Source organism: Triticum dicoccoides, chromosome 5B (assembly GCF_002162155.2).
Source record: "Triticum dicoccoides isolate Atlit2015 ecotype Zavitan chromosome 5B, WEW_v2.0, whole genome shotgun sequence".
In the NCBI taxonomy this organism is placed as follows: domain Eukaryota; kingdom Viridiplantae; phylum Streptophyta; class Magnoliopsida; order Poales; family Poaceae; genus Triticum; species Triticum dicoccoides.
Genome location: NC_041389.1, coordinates 324,537,184 through 324,546,617, shown reverse-complemented (window position 1 = coordinate 324,546,617; position 9,434 = coordinate 324,537,184).

Sequence of the window (9,434 nt, the reverse complement as noted above, 5' to 3'; positions counted from 1 at the left end):
GGGCGGGCGCCCACATCGCCGCAGTCGCGCCGGCCCGCCCGAGCCCGCGGGGAGCCCGCCTCCTCGTCCGACCGGGCCACTCCCCTCCGCCGCGCCCCGCTTCTTCTCCCTCGTTGCCGGGCCACCGCCACCTGCGTCGCCGGCGCCCCACCGCCGCCACGCTCCGGCCGCCGCCCCCCGACCGGCCGCCGCCTCCTCGCCGCGTCTCCGGCCAGATCCGGCCGCGGGAGTGCCGGATCCGGCGACCCCGACCTCCCCGGCCTCTTCCTCGAGCTCCGGCGAGCTCCTGGGCCTCTCCGGCGCAACTCCGGCGAGCAGCTACAGTGTTTCCGACGAACTCCGTAAACCGCGCCAGATCTGGATCTGGGTCGTTTCGGTTGACTTCTCTCCCCCTAACCCTAGTTTTTCGTGCTATGTTTAACTGCTTGTATCTCCGCAACCGTAGCTCCGTTTTGGGCATATGATATATCAAAATCTTCGTCTCGACATGTACATCATTTCATTCCATTGCATCATTTGCATTTGAGGTCATCTTGATGCCCAAAATGCTGTTAGAAGGAGGCTTCGTGAGTTAAATTGCAGATCCGTTAGTTCATCATGCACTTTTGTCATTTTTGCCATGTTTAATTCGTGCATGATATGCCTGTGCCCCTTTGGGATGAATTGTTAAGCGTTTTGTCTTCTTTCCAGAGGTGCCACCCATGCATTTTTAGGATGTGTGTGTTGTCTTGTGCAAGCTTGCGAAGAGAGATACCTGAGATTGCTGATTTCAGAGACTTAGTGATTTTCACTAAGTCTGGGATATTTTAGTTCATATATGTCCAGCTTGTTTCCTAGTGATCCGTGCCTCTTTTGAGGATGATCGGTAAGGGAGTTTTGATATTTATGTTATTCTCTATCCATCCATGTCTTTGTTACACATGTGGAGTGCTCTAGGTTGACTCAATCGAGCTCAACTTTTGCTTCGTTGTTAATCTAGGCAGATCGTCAACTTGTTTGCGATTTTGCCGATGCTACCGTTAGTGTTCCATGCATGCTATGCCTTTGTTCTTGCCATGTGTAACTAGCACATTGTGCCTTCTTGCTGGTTATATGCTTTCCTTGCCATGACTTGCACCGTAGTGAGTGCATCGAGCTCGTTTACATGCCTTTGTGAGTTAAATTTCTGCATGCCTCAGTTTTCACTAAGTTTGAAAACTGATTGTGTTCGAGCTATGTTCGTGAGCTCGGTAAAGTATTTTGTGAACCCTTTTGGCCCCAGGTCACTTTGGGTGTTTTGTTAAGCTTGTTGAGTAGCTCCATGCCATGTTCTTACTTGTCCTGTTCAGGTTTTGTATCATGTTGTTTTGCTGCTCCGAAGAGGGCTTCGTGATCTGAAATTTCAGGCTAGTGTTAATTTCACCAAGTCTGGAATCTGTTTTGCATATTCATTCTTTCCATGCTTGTTTGAACCTCTTAATGGATGAATTTGCCTATGGCTCAGTGCTAGTGTTTTGTTAACCATCTTGTGTAAATCACTGCCATGTATTTTGTTTTCATGTTGGGTGGCTGTAGCATGTTCATTTCGTTGCATTTAGGAGCCTACTTGCTGTATATCGCAGATCGGTTCATTTCGTAAAACGCTTGCCATTTCCAAACCGTAGCTCCGATTCCTATGATCTTTATATCATTTTTAGGTGATTTATTCCCCTCTATCCAGTGGCACACTTAGTTTTCCAAGTTGAGGCCAAGTTAATGCACTTCCTGTCACGTCTTGCATTTTGCATCCCGCATCGCATCCCGCATAGCATACCGTCTTTGCATATTATTGTTGCCCTTGCACGTGGTTGATTGTATCCTTGTTGCTTGTTTGTGTTGTTGGGTAGAGCCGGGAGACGAGTTCACTAACGAGGAGCCCGTTGAGTGTGCTTTTGAGGATCCAGTCACCTCTGACAGCTTTGTAGGCAAGATGATCATACCCTCGAAATCACTACTATCTTTGCCATGCTAGTTTGCTCGCTCTTTTGCTTTGCCACTGCTATGATGCCTACCATTTGCTTGTCAGCCTCCCAATTGCATGATTGAACCTCTAACCCACCATTGTCCTAGCAAACCGTTGATCGGCTATGTTACCGCTTTGCTCAGCCCTTCTTATAGCGTTGTTAGCTGCAGGTGAAGATTGGAGCCGTTCCTTGTTGGAACATTTATTTACTTGTTGGGATATCATTATATTGCTATGTTATCTTAATGCATCTATATACTTGGTAAAGGGTGGAAGGCTCGGCCTCTCGCCTAGTGTTTTGTTCCACTCTTGCCGCCTTAGTTTCCGTCATATCGGTGTTATGTTCCTGGATTGTTGCGTCCCTTACGCGGTTGGGCTATAATGGGAACCCCTTGATAGTCCGTCTTGATTAAAGCTTCTCCAGCAATGCCCAACATTGGTTTTATCATTTGCCGCCTACCCCCCCTTTTTCCCTTGGGTTTCCGGAGCCCGAGGGTCATCTTTATTTTATTGTCGCGTCCACTGTCTACAAACACCGGTGCCCCCTCGTGTTGTCCCATATCTCGTGTTGTCGGACACCATTCAGGCTTCCGCGTTGGCTAGGCGCTCCTCCTTGCTGCATCTCGACTAGATCGGTGAGAGGTCGTAGCAGCAGCGGCCACGGACGTCGACGAGAACCCCCCCTCCCTAGGCTGGCGGCTGAGGCAGCTTCTCCACGGCCGACGAAGGCCCTCACCTGATGACGCGTGTCTCCCTGAGATTGCATCTCCCCAAGCGCCACAGACTAGTCCTCGCCGACGGCTCGCGACGGCGTTGCAGCAAGCATCAAGCCACACACACTAACGGTGCCAGAGGAGGCGCGACCGTGACAACGACTCAGGCGTGCGGAGGCACAGGCCACGCTTTCTGTTCTAGCTACGTAGATCACCACCTACGCCACCGAGGATGGCGCAGTTCCACTGCCTCTGTGGTTGGCCTCTGCAGAGAAGAAGACCTTCGTGGAGCTGGAGCAAGGCGACACGCACAGGGGAGGGAGGGCACTCGGAGGCGGAAGTTGATTGGGACAGATTCGAGGCGAGCTAGAGGCCGGCAACCGGTTCGATACCATGGAACTCACGAAGGTTGATCTCCCCTCTCTCTTCTTCTCCCTGCTCCTTGCTCCTCTCTCTATTTTTTGTTGTTCAATTTACATTCTCGCACTCGAATTAAAATGCAAGGATGCACACTTGAATTGAAATGCAGGGATATACACTTGAATTAGAAACAAATCATGTAGAAATTGTCATGGGCAATACAATATCAAAATTGACATGTTGTGGATTTTTACCATGGGTTGTTGTTGTGAAGTCGCCACACTGTGTCAGTTTTTCACCCATAAAAATTCTCATGTATTTAGTTCTATACTTATCACTTGACCTATAGAGATTTTCTTATGTTTTGACATGACCTATAGAGAAATGGCAAAATGAAACTACCATCACACCTGCAATCCATGTCACCTATAACAAAAGGTGCCATAGCACCTATAATGAAACTACCCACGGTTGTTAGAATAAGTCGAGATACATAGTCGATCAACCAAGAACCAAGCAATCACATTAGGCACAACATCGAGATTTGTTAACGAGGTTCACCATCATGGCTATATCTCTAAGGCATGACTAAGGGCACTCCTCCCCGTGATACCGTCATAATACTGCACACTGGTCACCCGGGCGCCAACACACGTCGTCGGCTCCCATATGTACCTGGGCTATTATGTTGGCATATGTTACATCGTGTCTAATAGGAGGCCTAGGGTACAAGTGTCATATTAGGACACAACTCATACCTTATCTAGACACATTACTGCTCAGAATCCAACTATAACCTACCTTTTACATAATATTCGACACAATTTCAATAAACTCCACCTTGGCGAATATTCTCCAATCCCTTGGATTCTTCCAAGCATCTAAGTTCCATGTACATTGGACTTGAGCTTATCCCATGGGTACCACTGCTGCTCCAAGAGCACATGTGATTCCTGCAACTGTACTCCCTTTTTTCCTTGATCACAGTCAACACTGAGCAAAATTAAGTTCCTTTTTACTCTACTTTGGGCTCTCAACTTCAGGAGTATCCGCTCAACGCCATCATACACCGATCACTGATCTGTGTGAAAGTGAACTAATCACTTATCATGTGTCACACATAAGAATTACATGAACTAAACATCCCACTCTTTCTTGACCGCCTATTTGGAACTTGAAGGAATTTCAACTGTGCTTGTAGTCATCCTAAGTCAAATTCGCAATCGTCTCACCACACATATGACCACCAGAGTCGTGCTAGCCGCATGCCTTGTCACTATTACTGCGTCGAGCCTTTGCTGTCCCAATCGAGTCTCAAGGGCCGCGAACCCACACCACTCGACCCCCACCGCAGAGTACCACCGATCAACGACCGGTGACGAGTTTCATGTTTCCATCAGGCTATTGCGCACCAGCCCAAACTACGTGCCACTCGACCCCCCCTCCCTCGCCGAAATAGGCTTTGACTCTTTGTCAACTTGCATCGTAGCACCCTCAATCAACACCCAGTGAAGTCTTCCATTATACTCCAGCTCCACTTTCAATATGAACCCCATGGTAGATGATCGGTCCACCTCATGCCCGTGGACTTCAAGCTCCCATGTGCACCGTCTTCAATCAACCCCACACCATAGTCTTGTCAAGGCCACACAAGCCCTCGGGCATGTGCCACGTGTTTCCACACCCAGAAATCGATCACCCTAACCATCATGCTCCCATGTCACCGTCGCTGATCTCATTATTGTCTTTTGTCTGGCCGACATCCCCATTAATCTGTCAGACTATCTAATACGACCCAGCCAAACTTGTCCAGTTGCACGACACACTCCAGGCTCCCAAATCATCTATCATGATTTTTCATCCATCACATCATAATTTCATCTTCGTTGACATGACTTCCCGCAATCCTGTTGGGGAACGCGGTAATTTCAAAAAAATTCCTACGATCACACAAGATCTATCTATGTGATGCATAACAACGAGAGGGGAGAGTGTGTCCACGTACCCTCATAGACCGAAAGCGGAAGCGGTTAGTTAACGTAGTTGATGTAGTCGAACGTCTTCACGATCTAACCGATCCAAGCACCGAATGTATGGCACCTCCACGTTCAGCACACGTTCAACTCGGGTACGTCCCTCGTACTCTTGGTCCAGTTGAGGCCAAGAGAGAGTTTCCTCAGCGCGATGGCGTGGTGACGGTGATGATGAAGTTATCGGCGCAAGGCTTCGCCTAAGCACTACGACGATATGACCGAGGTGTGTAACTGTGTAGGGGGGCACCGCACACGGCTAAACAATGTCGACTTGTGTCTATGGGGTGCCCCCTCCCCCGTATATAAAGGAGCGGAGGAGGGGGGAGGGCCGGCCCTCTATGGCGTGCCTTGGAAGAGTCCTACTCCCACCGGGAGTAGGATTCCCCCCCCCTTCCCTAGTTGGACTAGGAGAGTAAGGAAGGGAAGGAAGGATGAAGGAAATGGGGGGCCAGCCCCCCACCCAATTCGGATTGGGCTTGGGGGGGGGGGCTCCTAGGCTCCATTCTGCTCTCTTCCACTATGGCCCAATAAGACCCATATACTTCCTGGGGGGTTCCAGTAACCTCCCGGTAATCCGGTATATGCCCGAACTCACCCGGAACCATTCTGATGTCCAAACATACGCTTCCAATATACCGATCTTTATGTCTCGACCATTTCGAGAATCCTTGTCATGCCCGTGATCACATCCGGGGCTCCGAACTACCTTCGGTACATCAAAACACATAAACTCATAATACCAACCGCCATCGAACGTTAAGCGTGCGGACCCTACGGGTTCGAGAACTATGTAGACATGACCGAGACACGTCTCCAATAACCAACAGCAGAACCTAGATGCTCATATTGGTTCCTACATATTCTACGAAGATCTTTATTGATCAAACCGCATAACAACATACATTGTTCCCTTTGTCATCGGTATGTTACTTGTCCGAGATTCGATCATCGGTAGCAATACCTAGTTCAATCTCGTTACTGGCAAGTCTCTTTACTCGTTCCGTAATACTTCATCCCGCAACTAACTCATTAGTCAATTTGCTTGCAAGTCTTATAGTGATGAGTTTTGCCGAGAGGGCCCAGAGATACCTCTCCGAAACACGGAGTGACAAATCCTAATCTCGATCTATGCCAACCCAACAAACACCTTCGGAGACACCTGTAGAGCACCTTTATAATCACCCTTTTACGTTGTGACATTTGGTAGCACACAAAGTGTTCCTCCGGTATTCGTGAGTTGCATAATCTCATAGTCTGAGGAACTTGTATAAGTCATGAAGAAAGCAGTAGCAATGAAACTAACACGATCATAATGCTAAGCTAACGGATGGGTCATGCCCATCACATCATTCTCCTAATGATGTGATCCCGTTCATCAAATGACAACACATGTCTATGGTTAGGAAACATAACCAACTTTGATTAACGAGCTAGTCAAGTAGAGGCATACTAGGGACTATAGGTTTTGTCTATGTATTCACACATGTACTAAGTTTCCGGTTAATATAATTCTAGCATGAATAATAAACATTTATCATGAATTAAGGAAATAAATAATATGTCAGGACCCCGACTCAATGTCACATCGATCTAGCCGGTAACACCTCATATCACTTTGCGGCCTCACGCACGGTATCCCCACGGGTGTCGCCTTACCTTTGCCCGGGACCGTTTGCGCATTTTGGCTCACGTATATGATAGTGTCGCTAGCATCCATATGATAAAGAGCCCGGGCTGACATGGCTAGTCATAAACCCAAAGTGGCACAGACTTATAGGGACAGGCATCCATGACCCAGCATCGAACGTGTCGGTCATCAGCAAGTGGGTCCGGGCTGTAGCACTGGGCTAGCAGGACTCCGGTACTCAATGCGTGACATTTCCCCGAAGGGACAGACACAGGAACGAAGAAGGACACATGCCGGCCAGCCTAAGTGTTCCAGAGCAGTAGCAAGCTACCGTGGCTCAGCGGTAACACTAGGAGACGTTTCCCGGTAAGAGAGGCTACTAAAGATAAACAACTAGGTAGTCAGATCCCACACATACCAAGCATTTCAATAACATACACACAATATGCTCGATATGTGCAATACAACATGGCATCACAAAATGACTCTACGACTCAAGTAGTCTATTCAATAGGCTCCGAGGAGCGAGATATTACAACAGGGGTCTCATGACCCAACACTCAGAGCATACAAGTCAAAGCACAAGCGGAAGCTATCATGTCTGGGTACAGACATCTATAAATGAAAAAGGCTGAGAAGCCTGACTATCTATCAGATCCTGCCGAGGGCACAAGATCGTAGCTGAGGTATCAAGCTAAACGTCGAAGTCCACGTGGAACTACTAGTGAGACTGAAGTCTCTCTGCAAAAACATAAAATAGGCAAACGTGAGTACAAATGTACCCAGCAAGACTTACATCAGAACTATCTACATATGCATCATTATCAACAAAGGGGATGGTGGGGTTTAACTGCAGCAAGCCAGCTTTGACTCGGTGGCTATCCTAAACTACGACTGCAAGCGACTCTTTTGAGGTGGCGCACACGAGTCCACATATTCACCATATCAATACACCACTATGGATCCGCTCCCGTCTCCCTACGAGAACGCCTTCCATAGCACTCACGCTTATCTTGCGTATTTTAGAGTATCCACTTTCACTTGTCTATGAACTGATATAAGCAACCCAGAAGTCCTTTTCCGCAGACACGGCTATTCGAATAGATGATGTTAACCCTGCAGGGGTGTACTTCTTCACACACGCTCTCACCACTTACCGCCGTTTACACGACATGTACTCGGCAACCTTCAAGCGGAAGCCCAACGTGGGTGTCGGCCACGGCCTACCTAAACACTCGAGTCTCTAGTCCAGGTTTATCGCCTATTCGGGTTCCATCCATGAGGAGATCCGGCCGGAGTTTCGCTCACAGCCCCAAACAATGTGAACAGGGTTCCCGAGACACCAAACGGGCGCCCGGTACACCGTGCCACGTGCCTACCGCATCACAGCCCACCCCTACGGTCAGCGCTGCGCACGGCCTCCAGCATACTACAAACACCAGAAACTACTTGCAACTCCTGGACAGAGGACAAGGGTGATCAAGAAGCCGGGAGGGTCCATTGGTTTCGGGCCCAATGCGTGGTAGTAGCTGAATCATGGATCACAAACACAGAACTCAGTTCCTAAGGACGGCTGCAATGAGACAACCCACCATGTACTCCTACATGGCCTCTCACCGCTACCTTTACCAAATCGTGTTCACACACTTAGCTCACACACAGTAGGACATGTTCACACGCCTCTGATTCATCCCCGATGAATCAGACCTGACTCAACTCTAAGCAGTAGCAGGCATGACAAACAAGCATGAATGAGTAGGCACAACAGGGCTCAAACAATTCCTACTCATACTAGTGGGTTTCATCTATTTACTGTGGAATGACAGGTCATGCAAAGGATAAAGGGGTTCAGCTACCGCAGCAAGTAACAGATGAATCGTTGTTGTCCTAATGCAGTAAAAGAGAGCAGGAGCGAGAGAGTAGGATTGTATCGGAATGAACAAGGGGGTTTTGCTTGCCTGGCACTTCTGAAGATAACATTGAGTCTTCATCAGTGTCAACGATCGTATCATCGGTATCGCGTCTATCGAGAGGGGACAATTACCGGCAATACAGAAAAGACACGATCAATGCTATGCACAATATGATGCATGCTATGACATGGCAATATGAATGTGTTTTGAGCTAATGCAACTAGCAATAGATTAAATGAAGTTGGTTTGAATACAAGATTCAAATTCAAACTCCATATGTGATTATTTAAATGCCCTTTACTTGATTTGTGCTAAACAGCAGCTATAAGTTGTTCTAACATGCATGAAAATGGTACAGATGGATTCCTTGAATTTTTCTGATAATTTTTCATATATAAATTATTTAATTTGGAGTTACGGTTAATTTTCTATGAATTTTGGAAGTTTTAGGCATTTTCTGGAATTTTCTGATTATTTAGAATTAAAATAATTCCAGAAAATGAATTATGACATCAGCACTGCGTCATGCTTGCATCAGCAAGTCAACAGGGCTGCCCCGGGTCAAACCTGACCAGTGGGGCCCACTGGTCAGTGACACACCGCTGGCATGAGTCACTGACGTGTGGGGCCAGTCAAAAGCCACGTCAGCAAGTCAAACTGACATCGGGGCCCACATGTCAGTGAGATAGAGAGCTAACAGGGGGTTATTTAACTTAACCCGTGTTTTTAACAGCAGCGGTCCCACATGTCATGCACAAGGGTTTAATTAACTGAGTGATTAGCACCTAACCTAATGCTCCACGTCAG